We start from the raw sequence: 17700 nt of genomic DNA on the forward strand, positions 1-17700 counted from the left end.
TATTCTCTGTTTCACAGAGTATTTTGGTTTGGTTAACAGTAATTTTAAGTTACTACATGATTCCTTATGTGTTTCTTCATGGTATGATAGATCACTTTACTATTCATTTACTATGTAGAGAAAATATATAGAGGGTTCTATTCTATTGGCAATACTTTGCTACATATTCTGTTTAATATGCTTTAGTTTAAAATCAATACAATACAATACAATTTCTAAATCGGATTTAAATCTGATTTCACACAATCGTTACCCAGGCGACCGAATCAGCATCCGTCCGCAGACAGGAAGCATTGCTTGTTTATATTTACGAATGTATTGACACGCTGCCAGGCTTTCGATTGAGTAGTAAAACACGCTCTGATTGACGTGTTCATTAGCGGCTAACAGTTGTTTATAATTAACCTGCTCGACTGAGGCCAGATTAGAGCCACTTTATTACCACTTCATTCAGCTAATAAGCCCACAGAGCGCACGGCGATTAGTCTCTTATAGAGCTACGATAAAAATAACGCTTAATTACGACTTTCCTAATCTACGTACAAAAATACAAATTTCCGTTAATTCTAGGGCTGTGTATTATCATAATACAGGGGTTGTGATTCAAAATATATATTACACAATATATTTCAATACTGTAAATAACACAATATATTTTGAATACTGAGAAGAAGGTGATAATAGCAGGTGATAATAGCAAGACAATATATGACAATATATGACAATACTGGAAGCAAGGATATATATTGCGATATCATCAGCAAGACGATATATGGCAGTACTATGAGCAAGGAAATATTTGGCAATACTGTGAGCAAGGTGATATATTGCGATACTGGAAGCAAGGATATATATTGCGATATCATCAGCAAGACGATATATGGCAGTACTATGAGCAAGGAAATATTTGGCAATACTGTGGGCAAGGTGATATATTGCGATACTGGAAGCAAGGATATATATTGCGATATCATCAGCAAGACGATATATGGAAGTACTATGAGCAAGGAAACATTTGGCAATACTGTGAGCAAGGTGATATATTGCAACAATGAGCAAAAGATATAATATTGCAATACTGTAAGTAAGGTGATATATTGCCATGGTGAGAGCAAGGCAATATATTGCGATACCATGAGCAAGGAGATATATTGCGATATTGGGAGCAAGGAGATATATTGCAAAAATGAGCAAAAGATGTAATTTTGCAATACTGTAAGTAAGGTAATATATTGCCATGGTGTGAGCAAGGCAATATATCGTGATACCATGACCAAGGAGATATATGTTACAATACTGTGAGCAAGATGACATATTGCGATACCATGAGCAAGACGATACATGGCAAAACTGTGAGCAAGGAGATATATTGCAATACTGGGAGCAAGTAGATATATAGAGATACTGGGAGCAAGGAGATATATTGCGATACTGGGAGCAAGGAGATATATTGCAATAATGAGCAAGAGTTGTAATATTGCAATACTGTAAGCAAGGTGATATACTGCCATGGTGTGAGCAAGGCAATATATTGCTATACTGTGAGCAAGGCAATATATTGCGATACCATGACCAAGGAGATATATGTTGCGATACTGTGAGCATGATGACATATTGCGATACCATGAGCAAGATGATATATGGCAATACTGTGAGCAAGGAGATATATGGAGATACTGGGAGCAAGGAGATATATTGCGATATCATAAGCAAGATGACATATGGCTATACTGTGAGCAAGGAGATATATGGAGATACTGGGAGCAAGGAGATATATTGAGATACTGGGAGCAAGGAGATATATTGCAATAATGAGCAAAAGATGTAATATTGCAATATTGTAAGCAAGCAGATATATTTCCATGGTGTGAGCAAGGCAATATATTGCTATACTGTGAGCAAGGCAATATATTGTGATACCATAAGCAAGAAGATATATGTTGCGAGATTGTGAGCAAGATGACATATTGCAATATCATGGGCAAGACAATATATGGCAATACTGTGAGCAAGGAGATATATTGCAATACTGTGAGCAAGGAGATATATTGTGATATCATGAGCAAGACGATATATGGCAATACTGTGAGCAAGAATATATATGGCAACACTGTGAGCAAGGAGATATATTGCGATAATGAGCAAAAGATGTAATTTTGCAATACTGTAAGCAAGGTGATATATTGCCATGGTGTGAGCAAGGCAATATATTGCAATGCTGTGAGCAAGTCAATATATTGCGATACCATGAGCAAGGAGATACATGTTGCGATACTGTGAGCAAGATGACATATTGCAATATTGTGAGGTGATATATTAAGATTTTTTAACTTAAATTGTAGAAAAAAATACTGAAAAAAACATTTATAGATATATTGCGATACTGAGAACCTAGAGTATCCTAGAGTATATATCATGGTTTTACTACAGTTTTATGAATTTTGTTGATTTTTTGGAACTAATTTCACCCCTCTATTAATAACTTTTGCTCTTTTCAAACAATCCAATATATAAAATATAAAATATAATTCCTCACAATGCTGTAAAACACCCTGAAGAGGAAGTTCAGCCAGACCAGGTTCTCCGTATTCATCCCTCCTCCGGTCCGATAAGCTCCATCCCTTCTTCAGTTTCACTTCACAAGACATTAATTAAAATTCCAATTAATTTTTCAATTAGAATTATCTGCTCTACTATTGGCCGGACCCACGCTGATGTTTATTTGTTTGTTCAGGTTTATTCTTTATTCCAGGAAGTCGGACGGACGCCGGCGAGCTCGTTTCCATCAAACGCTCTGCAGCTTTGTGCCGGTAAACAGGGCGATAAGCGCTATCAGCGGGGCGCTGACGGACACAGAGACGCCACGGGCTCCCATACATATAAAATATAAAACAGCCTCGGCCTGTTTACACACAAAAACTACCAGCAAAAAGACAAAAAATTAGAAAAAGAGGTTTTTAAACAAAAGATTGTGTATATTATCATGATACAGAGGTTGTGATTCAACATATTACAATATATTTCAATACTCTGAGCAAGGCAATATATTGCGATACTGAGAACAATGTAATATATTGCGATACTGTAAGCACAAAGATATATGCCGTTATTGTGAGGAAGGTCATATATTGCCATAGTGTGAGCGAGGCAATATATGTTGATACTGTATGCAAGGCAAAATATTGAGATGTGGTGAGCAAGAAGATATACTGCGATACTGTGAGCAAGGTGATATACTGCCATAGTGTGAGTGAGGCAATACATTGCAATACTGTGATCTAGGAGATATATTGCCATACTGAGGACAAGACGTTATATTGCAATACCGTGAGCAAGGTGATAGATTGCAATACTGAAAACAAGACAATATACTGCAATACTGAGAGCAAGATTATATATTACAATACCGAGAGTAAAGTAATATATTAGGATACTGAGAGCAAGGAGACATATTACGATACCATGAGCAAGGAGATATATTGTGATACTAAAAGCAAGGAGATATATTGCTATAATGAGCAAAAGATGTAATATTGCAATACTGTAAGCAAGGCAATATATTGCGATACTAAGAGCAAGGCAATATATTGCGATATATTGCTCTCTAGTGGGCGGAGTTTAACACTAAATGAACCACTTCTGACACCAATCTTTACATATAAACTCATCATAAACAGATAGTGTATGTTTTTGAGAATCAGTACAGTTTTGCAAAACACAAAATCACATGATATGATATTAATACACTTTGAGCACTAATATTAGTATTGCACATTAAATATTACAGTGTACTGTACCTTTCTTTAACAGTATCAGTCAGCGTGATGTTTCAGAATTATATATATTTTTTTATTATTTATCAGGAGATAAATAAGCGTACTGTGCCGTGTTTGATGGTAGAAACAGTCCAGCTTTCAAAGAGTCGGAGTTTCTAACTGGAAATTACGGCCTGAGTCTAATTTTAGCAGCACAGCCCTCAGCGTGAACATATATTACTGGATTAGCTTAATGGAACCAGTCAGCCATATTCACTTTACAATCAACAGAATACAGCCTGATGAACAGCGCAGGAATTTATTCTGTTGCAGCTGCAGCATTGCATTTTCCTGACCCCTCAAGCCATTGGGCGCAAAACAGCAGGACATAATACCCACCCACTCGCGCATTACTCCCACATCATCACTCCTCCCACAACAATCCTCCTGCATCATCATTTCTCCTGCATAACTCCTGCAACTCTTGCGCAACACTCTTGCGTAACACTCCTGCATCATTTGCGCAACATCCTGCATAACTCCTGTAACATGACTGCATAACTCGTGCAACACTCCTGCGTAAGTCTTGCATAACTACTCTAAAACTTCTGCGACACTGGAGCATAACTCCTGCAACACTCGTGCAACACTTCTGCAAAACACACGCAACACTCTCGCATGACGTACACAACACTTCTGCATAAATCCTGCAACAATCCTGCATAACTCGCGCTAAACTCGTGCAACCTGAATAACTCCTGTATAAATCCTGCAACACTACTGTATAACTCCTGCATAACTCCTTCAACACTCATGCAACACTCCTGCAACACGCCTCCCGCAGCATAACTCCTGCAACACTCCTCCTGCAACACTTCTCCTACATAACTCTTGCTTAACTCGCGCAGCACCTCCTGCAACACTTCTGCTTAACCACTGCATAACTTGCACAACACTCCTGCAACAATCCGGCATAACTCCTGTATAACTTCTGTGTAACTTCTTCAACACTTGCACAGCACTCCTGCATAACTCACACAACACTCCTGCAACACTTGCGCAACACTCTTGCATAAGTCTTGCAACACGCACTTTTGCATAACTTACGCAACACTTCTGCAACAATCCTGCACAACTCCTGCACAACTCCTGCATAACTCCTGCATAACTCCCACAATACCCCTTCCACAACACTCCTGCAACACTCCTGCATAACATTACTGCAACACTCCTGCAACACTCCTGCATAACATTACTGCAACACTCCTGTAGCATTGCTGCGTAACTCCTGCTGCACAACTCCTGCATAACTCACACAATATTCCTTCTGCAACACTCCTGCAACAATCGTGCAACACTCCTGCATCACTCGCGCAACACTTGCGCAACACTCCTGCATTCACTATAATCTTTAACAACCTTCAAATCAAGAGTATAATACAAGGCTTTATCCTTAGAGTAACTGTCTCTGCTGTGGGCTATGAGTGAGTATGGTTATATACATGTATAGATGAGTATTATCAGAGTATTATCAGAGTATCTTAATTACACTAAAATGAATTTAACTCTGTTAAGTTATCCGGTTGCGTGACACTGAGAAGATCTGAGTTATCCTGAGATCATCTCCATCCAGACAGTGAACTCAGGCTCAGAGCTGCAGATACACAGATCTGAGGAACGCTGACAGAACTGCGATGACCTGCTTTAGTTGTGCCAGTATGAATTATTTTTTACGCGTTGGGTAACTTTCCACACTCTCGCCGCCCAGAGCCGAGAAGAGACAAGATAGAGACAAGATAACAAAGAAAACCACCTCCGACTCTTCTGTCCGGCGGCTGCAGGACCGCGGTGACGAGGCTGGAGGTGGCATGAGGATCACCGCTCGGCATGCAACCGTTACGCATGGAGTAGGGATGCAGCGATGTGGGAATATTGGCTTTAAAAATAACTTAAAAACTGGCTTTAAAACATACATGTATACTATATAAAACATTTAGAGGACAGACCAATAATCATAAAATTGGTTTGTTGCTTGTCATAGAGGGATAAATTAAACTGGCTAAAGAATAGGCTTTAAAACTGGCTTCAGAATTGGCTTTGGCTTTAAAATAAACTTTAGGTTTTAAAACTGATTTTAAAATAGGTTTGAAACTAGGCTTGAAAACTGACTTTAAAATAAGTTTTACAATTGGCTTTAAAAACTGGCTTTAAAATAGGTTTAAAAATGGCTTTAAAAACTGGCTTTAAAATAGGCTTTAAAAACTGGCTTTAAAAATGGGTTTAAAAATGGCTTTAAACTTTCCATTAAAACTAGCTTTAATAATAGGCTTTAAAACTGGCTTTTATTGATTTGATATTTCGAAAAAAAAATAAATTAGGAAAAACATAGAGCTATAACATATCTATAATATAATCTGTATATATACTGTAGGTATGCAGTCAGATGTGACTCTACGATGCACTCACAGACTGAAATTTTGCCCAGCTGACAGATTTGATAGGTAATATTTCAGTGAATCGGATCAAGAATCGATTGCAGATTGGAATCAATGATTCTAATTCTAATGATTTTTTTAAACAATAGTATTTCTTTCTAGATCTTTCCAGACATATTCTAGTGCATCTCAAAAAAATAGAATATCATTGAAAAGTGACTTTATTTCAGTAATTCAGTTGAAAATGTGAAACTCATATATTATATAGATGTATTAAACACCGAGTGATCTATTTTAATAGTTTATTTCTCTTATTGTTGATGATTATGAAGCTTACAGACATTAAAAACCCAAAAATCTGTGTCTCAGAAAATTAGAATATTATACAAGACGAACTGGTACGTTTGGCAATGTGGGCAGTGTGCCAAGTCCTGCTGGTAAATGAAATCTTTAGGCTTTGTTGGATGTGTTAACGCGTTCTTAAGTTATTATTATTATTATGATCTTTGGTGCCAATTGGGGTACTGTATCGTTTTTAATCGTTTTCTAGTATCTGTATACCGTGCAACATTAATGCTAATCAAAGGCCAGTTTAGACTTTGATCTTAAAATGGATAATTCTGTGGATATAGTGGATAATTATGTTTAGCTGCAGCACAAAACCTCCAAAATCTGTCCAATTACATTCAGGATAATGTTCAAACTGCGTGACCTTGATTTCTGGACAAGCAATCGCTAATTAGACGCATTAAGACAGGATTAAAGCCTCTAAATCTCCTGTTTGTAAATAATTCATGATGGAATGCTAACCGCTAATGCGTGGGCCAGTCGTATCGTCAGCCCGGAAACAGAACCACACAGCAGGCAATCAGGTCCAGAACTCGGTCCAAACGGACGGAGATAAAACGAGCGCTAACCGCTAACAGTGTGCTCAGAAGAGTTAGCGTTAGCGGTTTTCAGCGCTAATGCCCGGTCCTCCCAGCGCTCAGCCGGGGATCATGAATCATAAGCCTTTCAGGCTGTTTGTTTGCTGAGCTTTTCTTCTCCAGCACTCTGAACTCATTCGTCTTATCCTTGTGCTTTCAGGGTAAACGCTTTACGACAGTTTTACCTTTTTATTTCTAATTTTACCCCCATTTTTAACCCAATTTAGAAGCCTAATTACCCAATCGATGCTTATATGAACTCAATTACCATAAATAAGAACCCAATTATTCGCAATGACCCTCCGCCCAGACTCAGAGCAGAGGCAGCAGAGATGTGACAAACTAAAATAAGGTAGGCAGACCAAGGAAAGGCAGCTGAGATGAGGCAACAGAGGAGAGGCAGCAGAGATGTGACAAACTGAGATGAGGTAGATACAGACGAGGCAGACTGGTTCTATACCCTTTGTGATGATCGACCATACAACACAAACAAAGCATACAGAGACAAGGCAGCAGTGCCCAGACAGCATAGACGAGGCAGCAGAGATGAGGCAACAGAGATGAGGCAGTAGAGATGTAACGAACTGAGATAAGAGAGATAGAGGCATGAAAGGAAAGGCAGCAGATATGAGGCAGATGGTATGAAGGAAGACAAAGACTGACAGCAACAAAGCCGAGGCAGCAGAGCTAAGGTAGCAGAGATGAGGCAGCAGAGATGAGGCAGCAGAGACGTGACAAACTGAGATGAGGTAGATAGAGGCGAGGCAGACTTGTACCATACCCTCTGTAACAACCAACAATACAACAGAAACAAAGCATACAGAAACGAGGCAGACCAAAAAAAAAGGCAGCAGAGACGGGGTAGCAGAGATTAGGCAGCAGAGACCTGACAAACTGAGATGAGGTAGATAGAGGTGAGGCAGACTTGTACCATACCCTCTGTAACAATCAACAATACAACAGAAACAAAGCATACAGAGACAATGCAGACCAAAAAAAAGGCAGCAGAAACGAGGCAGACCAAAAAAAGGCAGCAGAGACGTGGCAACAGAGATGAGGCAAACTGAGATGAGGTAGATAGAGGCGAGGCAGACTGGTACCATACCCTCTGTGAGGAGCAACCATACAACACAAACAAAGCATACAGACGAGGCAGAAGAAGGCGAGGCAGTACACCAGGTCTCTCAGCACAGCAGGTTATGGCGAGATGTGAGAGCTGACAGTTCATCTGTCTAATTTAATGTGATAGCCGTGATTGCTAAATTATCAACCTGTCATTCATAATTCACGTCCTATTATTAAAGGGACAGTCCCCCTGGAGGACGGGGACGGGGACATCACCGCCTCAGGACAAAAACCTCCAACAATCTCTAAAAAAGTGATTTTACAGAAAATGGGAAAGTCTTTCAAAAGAAGTCAATGGAAAAATTAACACAAAGATAAAGATCTCACCAGCTCTTTTCCTACCAGTTTCAGTCCCTTTTATAATGAGCCATTTAAGGGCTCTGTCACTGTTATGCAAATAAGCTGTTGCTGGCCACGCCCCTTGTTTATGCTAAGTGTTAAGTGTTAGCTTGTGCTAAATGGCAAAAGACACACAAGCTAGTTCATGCTTAAATTTCTTCCTTGTGTATGTTAAGTATACTTGGCCAATAAAACTGAAACTAATGTTCATGTTCTTACGTCTCCCTCATCTGTTAAAACTTGTCATGGACAGTAGGTACAGATTCCTCCCTCAGAAGAAGTCTGCTGTATAATCCTGCTGTGGGCTTTCTGAGGTTCTCAACCAGCAGAATTTAACCGAAATGACTTTTCTTTAACTGATCTAGTCTATGGATACATTTTTTGGTATTTGGAGTGTTTATAGAGTGGAAAGTAGAAATGCAAAATATATATTTTAAATATATCTATTTTAAATGCATAAAAAACTGATTTCTGCTGTTTTTATTTGGGCAGATGTTTTATTAGACACTTAATATTTAAATATGGTTAAATAAACAAATCGCCATTTAAGACAGAATTAATATTAAACGTGTTTAAACTATTTGTTGCTTATCTATATTTATTAGTATTTATTCCAATAATAAAGAGAGAATTTCGTATATAGGAATTTAGAATATTTTTAAAACAATTTTGAAGCATTTCCATTGGTCCATTTGTCACGAAATTCGAAACAGTGTAAAGAACAACTCTACAGAGACAAACGTTTGCAGAATTTTACTGTTATTTTAACAGAATTGTGGGAAAAAAAACATGAAATTTATAATGTATAGCCTCTGTACATACTTTCTAACTACAGTATATCCATAATTTGATGGGTAATTTGGAAACTTGACTGTATTTTAACTCTCTGCTGTTTACAGTGAAGAGCTCAGGGAGGATCTGAGAGCGAACGTTTACCCCCCGCAACGGGAGAGCGTTAATTTTATGAGTAATTAATTAGAAAGAAAACGAGAAAGCAGCCTCAGGCTGGTTTAACTGACTCCAGAAAGACCTGGTTTAAAGAGCTGGAGGAATAATCCGGTGGGAACGGGTGATAATTGCATTTAATCCAAATGAGAACCGATAAAGACGATTTTACCACACGTCTTTTATGCTCACTTTCGTTTTACTTTAACATATTTTAAAATATAAAAATTTGAGAGATATGAGGTACCCCTGGCACACAAAAAATAATCTATATACAAAATCTCAAAAATTCTATTCTTAAAAAATAGTTTAGATATAAAGATTGGTGTCAGAAGTTTGGCGTCAGTTGGGTGGCAGACGGGCAGTTTTTTGACAATCGTTGGTTGGTTTGACAAAAGGTTGTTGTGTGGAAGCTGGGCAGTAGTTAGCAGTTGTAGGGCAGTTTCTGGAGGATCAATGAGTGGCCATTGGACAGTTTTTAGAGGGTACTTTGGTGGTAGTTGTGTGGCTGTTGGATAGTTGTTGGGAGGTTTTTCGAGAATCATTGAGTGGCCATTGGACAGTTTCTGAAGGGTAGTTGGATGGTAGTTCGGCAGTATTTTGATGATTGTTGAGTGGCCATTGGACAGTTTCCGGAGGGCAGTTGGGTGGTAGTTGGGCAGTTTTTGTATGATTGTTGGGTGACCCTTAGACAGTTTCTGTAGGGTAGTTGGGCAGTTTTTGTATGATGTTGGGTGGGTGTTGAACAGTTTGTGGAGGGTAGTTTGGCAATAGTTGGGTGGTAATTGGGCAGTTTTTGGACGATTGTTGGGGCGACCGCTAGACAGTTTCTGAAAGGTTTTTGTGTGGAAGTTGGACGGCAGTTGAATAGCAGTTGGAAGGCAGTTGGACGGTTCTTCCAGCACTGCACTTTCACATCATCAGGCACACCGTTCCCAGCCTGGGCTCGGGCCGTTGCCTGGAATGTGCCGGCGCTCGGCCCCTCGCTGCCAACAACAACAGCAGGTCTGAAACCAGCCAACTACAGGACCTGAGCTGGAGAGCCCACAGCAGCCAAAGTTCAGCCAGCGCTAAACGCTGTATTTTGCGTAACAGCTCTCGGATAAAGAGTAAAACGGCTCGGCGGGAATGAATGCGGAATATTCCGGCATGCAGAGCGGCGGAGGAAAGTGCAGAGCAGGGCAGTTCTGAGAGAGCTCATGCAGAACTGCATCAATTATGAGTCTAGGTTCATGTGACCACTGGTGACCTCTGGATTCTGAACTGGACTCAGCTGCCTTTTCTTTTATTCCCACCAACGTACCAATACTTTCAAAAGCCTTGCATATAAACCAAGCCTGCACACACTCACTTTACACACTTTATACACTTTATACAGTTTATACACTTTATACAGTTTATTATGCACTGGCTCTAATGGAACAATAATACTCACACTACACCAAACACTATTCCTATACTAACACACACCCTGCCCAACTTTTATTCATTAAAACTGCGTTGCTCTTTAAATGGGTGCAATGCATTTTTGTGCTTTTATATTTTCAATGTCCATAAAATGACAATAATATTATATATCACAAATATGTTCAGGACAATATATTGCCAAGATAACAGGTGTGGAGTTAGGAAAATGTTGGTGATCTGTGGAGTTAAGGATGAGTTGAGGAGTTGGAAATAGGTTTGAGATGACTTGTGGATTTGGGGATGAGTTATGGAGATGATGAATTTGGGATGAGTTATGGAGATGATGAATTTGGGATGAGTTGAGGATAAGTTTGGAATAGTTTGGGGATGAGTTGTGGAGTTGGGGATAAGTAGTGGAGTTGAAAATAAGTTGGAAATGAGTTGTGGAGTTGGGAAATAGATTGGGGATGAGTTGTGGAGTTGGAAATCGGTTTGGGATGACTTGAAGCTTTGGGGATGAGTTGTGGAATTGGAGATGAGCTGTGGGGTTGAGGATGAGTTGTGGAGTTGGGGATGAGTTGGGATAGGTTGGGGATGAGTTGTGGTGTTGGGAATGAGATGTGGAGTTGGGGATAGGCTGGGGAAGAGTTGAGGAGGAGTTAAGGAGTTGGACATAAGTTTAGAGTTGAGGATAGGTTGTGGAGTTGGGAATAGATTGAGGATGAGCTGTGAAGCTGGGATAGGCTGGGAATGAGTTGTGGATGATCTGAGGATTTGGGGGTGAGTTGTGGAGTTGGGAATAGCTTGGAGATTAGTTGTGGAGTTGAGAATATTATGGAGGTGAGTTGTGGAGTTGGGAATAGCTTGGGGATTAGTTGTGGAGTTGAGAATATTATGGAGGTGAGTTGTGGAGTTGGGAATAGCTTGGGGATTAGTTGTGGAGTTGAGAATATTATGGAGGTGAGTTGTGGAGTTGGGAATAGCTTGGGGATTAGTTGTGGAGTTGAGAATATTATGGAGGTGAGTTGTGGAGTTGGGAATAGCTTGGGGATTAGTTGTGGAGTTGGCAACCTGAGCTTTTCTTGCCGAATGCAGTCAAATCCTCAAAGCCGTGCTGCAAAATCCAGCAAAATCGAATTTCTCTTTGACTAAAAAACGAGTCTGTGGAGTAATACTATAATTACCTGGTCAGATTAGTAGTTTACAATCATAACACTCCACAATCACGATGTAAAATATGAAGAACTGATTGAAATCTCGACTTTGGAACCAAAACCTTTTATAAAAAAACTAAAAGTGTGTTTTTTCTGAAAGCGAAATGGAGGTTGTCAATTGATACAATTGGAAAAATGAAGTGCGGACGTCAAGCGCGGCCCTAAGAGCATTTCCTGCATAGTTTTGAGAGCACTCGGCACTCTGGGTAAGGAGCAATACTTCACCCGCCGTACGTCCCGAGCAGCCGAACGCGGAGCGATAAGCTGAGTAAGCGTTATATTACATTTGGCAAACAGACAAAAGTGCATAAAAGCAAGGACGGGCTCCACAGCTGAGTAGCTGTAGATGAAGGAGCCGAGAACAGCGATGAATGATCATTTCCTGCGTGAAGGACCATTACACATACACGAAACCCCCCGCTACCATAAAATTTACACTCAGCCCAGACCAGCCCAGCCACCGCACCTCCAAACACGACCTTCACTAACGTTTTACACAGCCAGGAGCTGCTGGATCAGCGCTAAACGCCTGAATTACAACCACCAACGCCGGGAGAACGCCGGGAAACTAAAACTTAATGACAGTTTTACAAGCAAAGCTCTGATATAAACCAATATCCAATTCCATGTTCATAGCTGCTGATTCTCATACATAAACACTCACAAAAACAATGATATATATAAAAAGTACGGTGATATACTGCATTTTTATAGACTGTATACATTTTCAAAAACACAATGATTAGTTCTGATGTAAAGATTGGTGTCAGAAGTGGTTCATTTAGATTTAGAACAAAACTATTACTTGCACAATTTTAAATGGCAAATTTAATGCTTTTTAAGACCTTAAAAATGTAGTCATCATTTCTTTGATAGAAAATAATGTATTATTTCTCTCCCTGATAACGTAATTAACTAGCGCTAACGTTAGTACGTTAGCTTGCTCTCCACTAACCTTAATTCTCTCCCCAGTTATGTAGCTAACTTGCTGCTAATGTTAGCTAGCTCTCCACTAACCTTAGCTCTCTCCTCGGTAACGTAGCTAACTTGCCGCTAACGTTAGTATGTTAGCTTGCTCGTCACTAACGTTAGTATGTTAGTTAACTTGGCGCTAAGGTAAGTATGTTTTTTAGCTCCCTGCTAATGTCAGTATGTTAGCTTGCCTTCTGCTACTGTTAATATGTTACGTAATTGCTGCTAAAGTTAGTATGTTAGCTTGCTCTCCACTAACCTCAATTCTCTCCCCAGTTATGTAGCTAACTTGTCGCTAATGTTAGCTAGCTTTCCACTAACCTTAGCTCTCTCCTCGGTAACGTAGCTAACTTGCCGCTAAGGTTATTATGTTATCTAGCTCACCACTAACGTTAGTATGTTAGCTAACTTGCCGCTAAGGTTAGTATGTTATCTAGTAGAGGTGTGCCAAAAAATCGATTCACATAAGAATCTTGATTCTCATTTACTACGATTCAGAATCGATTTAAAATGTCCCAAAATCGATTCTAAGGTCCAATCCCATTTCTTCCCTTGGCCCTACCCCTCACGGTAAGTTCACACTGCAGCGGCACGAAGCGTTTTTCGCTCCGCCTCCCACTGCCCAAAGCGACCGTGGCCGCTGCAGTTTGAACTTACCGTCAGACCCACACAGAGCGTAGGTGTATGAGAATCACCGGTAAGATGGCAGAACAAGCACTATATTACCTTAGATTAACGTGTAGTTTCAATGTTTTATGGCAGAATGCTTCATCACAAGCATAAAAAAGATCGCTAGTAGTTAGTTTCAGTTTCTGTTAGCTAGCTAACTAGCTAACTTTCCAGTTCCACCTTAAATAACGCTACAGGTGGCAGCGGGCTGCAGCATTTAAGGCGGAACGGAAAAATAACAATAAGCTAATCAGAGCTAATTTCAGCTCCCCATCACAGAGGAATTAAGGAATGGACAATATGAATTAATTTCTCCACCTCCTGCCCCCTTTCTGAAGAAATACAACGACCTTAAATTAACTAGTTAATCAGCAGCTGCTCCTGAACTTTAGCGCTCCACTGCTATCATCACATCAGCCCAGCAGCGTCACCTACACACCACCGCTAGTAGCCTGGTAATAAAGCAGTGTTATTTATTATTTATTTATTGTTCATTAACGTCATTGTGATATCCCAGTGATTCCTCTGTCACTGAGGACCCACATTCCTGCACATTTTATTGTTTTTGTAACACATTACCTTCTCCAGGACCAGTGTATATTTTGGAGGCTTTTTTTTCAATAAGTTTTCAATAAATTTTTATAAATCAAATCGTTTTGAATCAAAAATCGATTTTGAATCGAATCGTGGCCCCCAAAATCGGAATCGAATCGAATCGTGAGATAGTAAAAGATTCCCACCCCTATTATCTAGCTCACCGTTAACGTTAGTATGTTAGCTTGCTCGTCACTAACGTTCGTATGTTAGTTAACTTGGCGCTAAGGTAAGTATGTTTTTTAGCTCCCTGCTAATGTTAGTATGTTAGCTTGCCTTCTGCTACTGTTAATATCTTACGTAACTGCTGCTAACGTTAGAATGTTAGCTTGCTCGTCACTAACGTTAGTATGTTAGCTAACTTGCCGCTAAGGTTAGTATGTTAGCTAGCTCACCGTTAACGTTAGTATGTTAGCTTGCTTGCTGCTACTGTTAATATGTTACGAAATTGCTGCTAACATTAGTATGTTAGTTAGCTCTCCACTAACCTTAGCTCTCTCCTCGGTTATGTAGCTAACTTGCTGCTAATGTTAGCTAGCTTTCCACTGACCTTAGCTCTCTCCTCGTTAGTATGTTAGCTAGCTCATCGCTAATGTTAGTATGTTAGCTTGCTTTCTGCTACTGTTAATATGTAACGTAATTGGTGCTAACGTTAGTATGTTAGCTTGCTTTCCACTAACCTTAATTCTCTCCCCAGTTATGTAGCTAACTTGCTGCTAATGTTAGCTAGCTCTCCACTAACCTTAGCTCTCTCCTTAGTAACGTAGCTAACTTGCCGCTAACGTTAGTATGTTAGCTTGCTCGTCACTAACGTTCGTATGTTAGTTATCTTGGCGCTAAGGTAAGTATGTTTTTTAGCTCCCTGCTAACGTTAGTATGTTAGCTTGCCTTCTGTTACTGTTAATATGTTACGTAACTGCTGCTAACGTTAGTATGTTAGCTTGCTCGTCACTAACGTTAGTATGTTAGCTAACTTGCCTCTAAAGTTATTATTTTATCTAGCTCACCGCTAACGTTAGTATGTTAGCTTGCTTGCTGCTACTGTTAATATGTAACATAATGGCTGCTAACATTAGTATGTTGCTAGCTGTCCACTAACCTTAGTTCCCTTCCCGGCTATGTAGCTAACTTGCTGCTAATGTTAGCTTGCTTTCCACTAACTTTAGCTCTCTCCTCGGTAACGTAGCTAACTTGTCGCAAACGTTAGTATGTTAGCTTGCTTGCTGCTATTGTTAATATGTAACGTAATTGCTGCTAACGTTAGTGCGTTAGCTAGCTCTCCACTAACCTTAGCTCTCTCCTCGGAAATCTAGCTAACTTGCCGCTAACATTAGTATGTTAGCTAGCTCACCACTAATGTTAGCTAGCTTTCCACTAACCTTAGCTCTCTCCTCGGTAACGTAGCTAAACTTGCCGCTAAGGTTAGTATGTTATCTAGCTCACGGCTAACATTAGTATGTTAGCTTGCTTGCTGCTAACCTTAGTATGTTAGCTTGCTTGCTGCTACTGTTAATATTTTACAGAATTGCTGCTAACGTTAGTTTGTTAGCTAGCTCTCCACTAACCTTAGCTCTCTCCTCGGTAACGTAGCTAACGTGCTGCTAATGTTAGTATGTTAGCTAACTCGCTGCTAATGTTAGCTAGCTTTCCACTAACCTTAGCTCTCTCCTCGGTAACGTAGCTAACGTGCTGCTAACGTTAGTATGTTAGCTAGCTCGCTGCTAACCTTAGCTCTCTCCCAGATACCCAACTATATCAATACACAACCATATCCATAAATACAGTATATATCCATACCCAACTATAGCCATACATATCCATATCCATATATACAGATGCAAGAAAAAGTATGTGAACTCTTTGAGATTATACTTGGATTTCTGTATAAATTGGTAATTAAATGTGTTCTGATCTTCATTTACGTCACAACAATAGACAAACACAGTCTGCTTAAACTAAAACCACACAAAACATTATATATTTGCATGGTTTTATTGAACACAACATGTTAACATTCACAGTGAGGGTGAAAAAGTATGTGAACCCCTGGACTAATGACTTTACTAAGAGCTAATTGGAGGCAGGATGTGATGAGATTGGATTTAGTTTGCTGTTCTTAAGAAGCATTGCTTGATGTGGACGACCTACGTTCAAGAATTGTTGACTTAAAGCATGAAGCTGGAAAAGGTTACAAAAGTATCTCTAAAAGCTACTTGATGTTCATGTGTCCACAGTAAGACAGACACTCTACAAATGGAGAAAGTTCAGCACTGTTACTGGAGCTACTTTCTCTAGGCGTGGTAAAGTCCTGTAAAGATGACTGCAAGAGCACAGCACATGCAGAATGATCAATGAGGTGAGGAAGAATCCTTCCTAGAGTGTCATAGAACACATTTAATGAACAATTTATGCAGAAATCCAAGTACAATCTCAAAGGGTTCACATACTTTTTCTTGCAACTGTATATACCCATACCCAACTATATTCATACATATACATAACTATATATTCAGTATATAACCATACCTAACTAACACACACACTGAGCTGTACTGGAGTCCATCACGGCTCGCTAGCTGTTAAATATTTGGCCCCTGATGCAGTAAAGAACAATACAACAGTGTGTGTGTGTGTTTGTGTGTGTGTGTTTGTGAGTGTGTGTGTGTGTGTGTGTGTGTGTGTGTGTGTGTGAAAAGACTTTCGCCGGGCTCTCCATTCATCTTCCTGAGTGACAGCTCACAAGCCGGCATGCATGTTAATAGGACGCGGGCGGCTTGATTTTATTGGATTATTGAGGATAAGGACTGAGTAACAACCACAGCATCAATACAGCCAGAGTGTGTGTGTGTGTGTGTGTGTTACAGTGTGTGTGTGTGTGTGTGTGTGTGTGTGTGTGTGTGTTTCGGTGTGTGTGTGTGTTCAGAAAATAAGTCACCTTCATTTGAGCCATTCACACTAAGGTCCCTTTTTAAGCTCCTTCAATGCTGTTAACCGCTTAACCGTTAGCAGCTTGATGTCTTCGCTATCGTAACGTCGGGAAAAGTACACCTTGCACGTCAAAAGTCATGTACTAATTCTCTTAATCAATCATGGGTGTGGTTACTTTTGGACGTAACGTGAAATAATAAACCAATCAGAGTGTCTCTTGCTAAACGTTCCTATTGAGAGTAGATCAGGTGAGCTCTGACTTTGGTGGATTGCTATTTTCATGGCGCAGCTACCTGGACATGTCAAACAAACTCTTCTCTTAAAGCAGAGGAAACTGAGCTGCTGGTTCTTCACGCTGTGAAGGAGCTCCAGCAGCTCATTTACGGGAACA

The 17700-nt window shown here is 39.9% G+C and overlaps 1 long non-coding RNA gene across 1 annotated transcript in view; it reads right to left on the reverse strand.

The window, feature by feature from the left end:
- Positions 1–17250: 17250 nt before the first annotated feature.
- The window catches only part of LOC125801722 (uncharacterized), a 2038-nt gene continuing 1588 nt past the window's right edge, over positions 17251–17700 (reverse strand). Inside the window, exon 3 of the long non-coding RNA XR_007438898.1 lies at positions 17251–17700. This exon is cut by the window's right edge and continues 1006 nt beyond it. This is a non-coding gene — a long non-coding RNA (uncharacterized LOC125801722).

This window comes from Astyanax mexicanus, chromosome 4 (assembly GCF_023375975.1).
Source record: "Astyanax mexicanus isolate ESR-SI-001 chromosome 4, AstMex3_surface, whole genome shotgun sequence".
Lineage (NCBI taxonomy): Eukaryota > Metazoa > Chordata > Actinopteri > Characiformes > Acestrorhamphidae > Astyanax > Astyanax mexicanus.